Source organism: Chelonia mydas, chromosome 5 (assembly GCF_015237465.2).
Source record: "Chelonia mydas isolate rCheMyd1 chromosome 5, rCheMyd1.pri.v2, whole genome shotgun sequence".
NCBI classification, from domain to species: domain Eukaryota; kingdom Metazoa; phylum Chordata; order Testudines; family Cheloniidae; genus Chelonia; species Chelonia mydas.
In genome coordinates, this window is record NC_051245.2 from 8,795,479 (window position 1) to 8,800,863 (window position 5,385).

The window sequence follows — 5,385 nt, forward strand, 5'->3', positions numbered from 1 at the left end:
TTCTGGCTCCCTCATGCATGTGCAGAGCCTAAGCACAGTCTAGCCTTTCATTGATTGGAGATAAATTAAAAATAATTCTTCTTCAGAAGCTCCTTCCCCCGGGAAGCAAAAATCATAAGGACTGAAGTCACCTCCAAAGCAAAGCACAGAGCTTTAAGAATGGAGTCTTCAAAATACAGCACCATTCTTCTCCTAAATAAATGTTTTCAGCTGACCAAGATTTGGAGAGGAACCATCTGTGGTGAGAAAGAACGAGTGTACTTTGGGAAACCTCTTCATTCTAATTTCTTGCAATCTTTCCCTATTTGGCAAGGCAAGTTCAAGCTGGTAAAAGTTCAGCTCTGATCCACCGTATTGCTTAAAAAAATGATACAAGTTAACAGGTATGTCACTACGAGGTGACATACCAACAGATCCGTGGCTGCCAGTTTAGTCATCAACTAAACTGCACAGTGTTCAAACTTGTGGACTTCTGACTCCAGAATTGGAGTAAGGTACAATTTCATCTTTGCTGTATCTCCATTAAAGCTATTATTCTAATGGTATGGTCAGCCCCCCGCCAAACAACTACTATTTCAGCTAACGCACAAGCACTTTTAGTTTAGAAAAGTCTTATAAGCAATCTCTTTTAGAAATGATATCCTACGTCAAGCTTATTACAATTAGTTCTAGTTATCCTTCTATTGTGGTGTGGTTCTGGGAGAATTTTGCACTACTGGCAGTAAAAGTACTGTCAAGTAGGTGAATGACCATAACTATAACAAGATGAGGTGCTAAAGGTGGCAGCTATATATCTGACAACATCTTCAAAGTTGGGTACCTAAAATTTGGCACCTATATCATATTTAGACACCTGAATAATCAGTCTGATTTTCAGAGGTGCTGAGTACATAACTACCACTGAAGCAAAATATGGATTTTATGGCAACATTTTCCAAAGAGAAGCACTTAGAGATGTACAGGTGCCTATCTGCATCTTTAAGTATCTGTATACCTTTAAAAATCTGGATCTGAGGCCATATCAAGAAAACAATGGATGTTAGGAGTCTAAATAGCTTTGTGTATCTGGACCTTAGTGAGTTAGAAGTGGTGCTGTGTAAGTAACAGGAGTTTCAGTTCATTGGTAATAATTAAAAATTAAAGGAAATTGTGAAACAAAAAGTCATTTCAAACTGAAAAATTGAAACATGTTTGCTTAAAAACAGTTGAAATGAAACTGTTCAATTTTTTCAGATTTTCTTTTAGTTTCCCCCCAACCCCTACCGCCAAAAGAGTTCAGCGAACCTAACACAAATTCACTAAATGTTTCGGTGTCACCAAATTTGCCTTGTTCACCAGAAGAAAAAAGTTTTGGCAGAAAAACTTTGCCCAGCTGCACATAGAAGCCTAAATCTCATTGGAAGCCAACAGTACATAGGTGACTTGGAAAAATTTACTCTTAGTGTTTAACAGTAGTTTTCAAGGACCTAATCCGAAAATCAAGGGGCTTCTTCCCATTATGTTTAAAGGCACTTTGGATCAGGCCCCAAGTTTCTAAAGTTTGCCTCAGGGACTAAGTCTTTATTCAGGCTCTCATGAACCAAGACATCTTATACTCTTACTGACTATACCTGCTGAGCTGTGGAGTATAACACAAATAAAATAAATTGAGATTTTGCTGCCATCAGAGAAGCATCTTTGTTCCCTTACTTTCAACTTGGTATTTCTCCATTTCAGTGAGTTTTAGTTTAACAATCGAATGGAGCTACCTATTCTTGTATTGTACAGTATTTGGAGGGGATTGTTTCTCTGCTGAGCGTGGGAGTAAGTGCAGTCTGAGATCCATCAGAGAATATACAAACATACTTTATCCCATCACTCCCAGACCTGAATTACAGCCACATTCCTTTGAGCCACTGAACTCCCATTGAAGCTCAATTAGCAGATGGAGAAGTCAATGCTAGGCAACTGAGATGCCCCCTTCCCCACACTTCTAAGCCTATGATCTTGTAATGAGATGCACACACAGATTGACAGCTCTACTTATATGGAGCCCCCCTAGCTTCAGTGGCCCACTGTGTGAGCGGAATGCAAAGATCTGTCCACGTTCATCTGGTTGCAAGTTTGGGTCATAAGTGTGCTGCTTCTACAATGTGAGTGGAGAGAAAGCCGGACCAGAAATTGAATCATATCCTCTAATCAGTGCTTAAATTCTCATACAGTATTTCCCGGAGCCCCCCAGTACTCCCTCCATTCAAGGTTTGGGATTCAGCTGTGGGGTAGGGGGTCTTGGGGGTCCAGCCCTGTGGGAGGCACTGGGGCTTGGGACTTCAGCCCAGCAGGAGGTGCTGGGACTTGGGCCTTCAGCCCCATGGGAGGTGCCAGGGCTTGGACAGTTCCAGCTGAGTTTAAGTCCTGCCTGTACTGTGGATTAGAAACAACCACCATTTTATCTGGCAACCCAGATAACTGAACTAGAGGCCTCTAGCATTGACAGTATGAGTCACCACAACTTGAGATAAAACTCTTTAGCTGGGGCTGTAACAGACCTGTATCCTCTGCAGATCAGCACAGAAGGAGACCTGTAACACACACTCATCAGTGGGTTACAGGCATATGTCACATTCTTGAAGCAGTGGGTTCCGTAAGGACTAAAAAATCAGGCCTGTAGTTTGATATAACCCTTCACTCCAGTACAATTCATGTCTGGAGACTCTTCTGAAGCTTCATCTGCTAGTGTTTCTCCATTGGGATTGTTTGGCACACATATATGAGTGGAAAGTCAGAGAAACATCTTCATTTCTAGATATAGTACGATGTGGGACGAGGAAATCTCCTGCTGCTTGGATATTTTTTTACAATGGAATAAACAAAAGCCTTTACTATTGCCAAGGCTACATAGAACCATAAAGATCTTTTCAATTCCAGTTTCATAGAAGTAAAAGGATCATATTGTTTTAAAGAGTAGATTTCTTGCTGTAAGTGTTTATATTTAACAAAGATTAGTAGGACATTAAAATATATTATGAAAGATTTACACATTTATCAATCCCGTGACAAAGGTAATTTATATCCATGAGTAAAGACATGAGAAATTCCTTTCCTGCGGAATAAGGGTTCATAATGAGACCACCTACTTCTTTCTCCCCTGCTGAAGCCATTAGATGTATCAATTATTTGTTTTCCAGAAAGTGCTGTATAAGAATCAAGGAAGGGATGTTATCTCAGTGTTATAGACTGAGATTTACTGAAAAGTATCTGTGCTCCTACTCCTAGATAAGAGAGAGAGACAAGTTCTTTGCTATCATAAATTGGCATAGCTGTGTTGACTTTAATAGAGCTACATTGATATATACTAGATAAGAACCTATGGCCAGTTTTTCCAGAGGCATTTAGATACCTAAAGATGCAGATGGACACCTAATGGGATTTCAAAACTACCTAGGCACCTAACAATAACAATAAAAACACACTTTGATGCCGGAGGTCCATAGTGCTGAGTGTCCATGATCACTGTACAGATTTACTCCAGGTGTCTAAAAGCCACACTAAACTACTACTGATCTGGTGCAGCATGGTTAATCATGGATGACTGCGTGACCACCCCCAGTCCATGATCACAGTCCTGATCTTGAGTCCAATCTTCAATGAGATATGTGTGAGGACTTTGTCTCTGAGGCAGGTAACATGAGCAAATGAGGCCAGCCACCAGTGGCCAATGATGACTTAATGATCTGGATGATGAGATGGATTGCACCCTCAGCAAGTTTGCAGATAACACTAAGCTGGGGGGAGAGGTAGATATGCTGGAGGTTAGGGATAGGGTCCAGAGTGACCTAGAAAAATTGGAGGATTGGGCCAAAAGGAGTATGATGAAGTTCAACAGGACAAGTGCAGAGTGCTGCACTTAGAATGGATGAATCCCACGCACCACTACAGGCTAGGGACCGACTGGCTAAGAAGCAGTTCTGCAGAAAAGGACCTGGGGATTACAGTGGACGAGAATCTGGATATGAGTCAGCAGTTTGCCCTTGTTGCCAAGAAGCCTAATGGCATATTGGGCTGCATTAGTAGGAGCATTGCCGGCATATCAGGAGAAGGGAATTCCCCTCTATTCGGCACTGGTGAGGCCACATCTGGAGTATTGCATCCAGTTTTGGGCCCCCCACTACAGAAAGGATGTGGACAAATTGAAGAGAATCCAGCGGAGGGCAACGAAAATGATTAGGGGGCTAGAGCACATGACTTACGAGAAGAGGCTGAGGGAACTGGGCTTGTTTAGTCTGCGGAAGGGAAGAATGAGGGGGGATTTGATAGCAGCCTTCAACTATCTGAAGTGGGGTTCCAAAGAGGATGGAGCTAGGCTGTTCTCAGTGGTGGCAGATGACAGAACAAGGAGTAATGGTCTCAAGTTGCACTGGGAGAGGTCTAGGTTGGATATTAGGAAACACTATTTCACTAAGAGGGTGGTGAAGCCCTGGAATGGGTTACCTAGGGAGGTGGTGGAATCTCCATCCTTAGAGTTTTTAAGACCCGGCTTGACAAAGCCCTGGCTGGGATGATTTAGTCAGGGTTGGGCTTGCTTTGAGCAGGGGGTTGGACTAGATTCCAACCCTAATCTTCTATGATTCTATGACTTCAGGCCTCTTGAGGCCAGTTCTTGATGACACATCCCTATTACTGATAAAGTCAAGCCATCTTTTACCCAGTAGTAGCTGCTGGCAAAACATATAAAATGCGTCCAGCCTCCTGATGTCTTGCTTAAGCAACATCCACGTTTCAGATCCATATGAGAGGATCAGAAGTATGCAGGTTTGATCAATCCATACTTTTCTATAGTTTCACCTTCTTTTGGCTCCAGACTCTGTAAAGGTCCTTCATGGCTGTGGCTTCTTTAACCAGTTCTCCTTAGGATGTCTGTCTGGCTGCAACCATTTGATGACAGTTTACTGCCTAGATAAAGCCATCCACCAATTCCATGGTTTGTCTGGAAGCACAGATGTCTTGTATCAACTGCGTCAACACTCTGGATTTTTGGTTTTGCCCAAGAATCCCTTAGCCCAATGGCAGCTACCTCATATTAGAAGCTCTCTAGTGTATCTTTGAGATCATTTGTGTCCTGATCAAAGAGGATGACATCATCCTCATAATCCAGGTCAGTAAAAGAGGTTGAACCAACAGTTGTACCAATATTTGTGGAGATATTTTCAAAGAGCCAATCCATTGCACAGCAGAACAGTGCTGGGAACAGGAGGCATTTCTGCTGCACCTAACTCCCATTGATTTCTGTCTAAACTGCTTCAATGCTTTTGAAAATCTCAGTAGGCACTTATCTGCATCTTTAGATGTCTAAATATCTTTGAAAATCTGACCCTATGTGACTTGCCCAAAGTCACACCAGAAGAT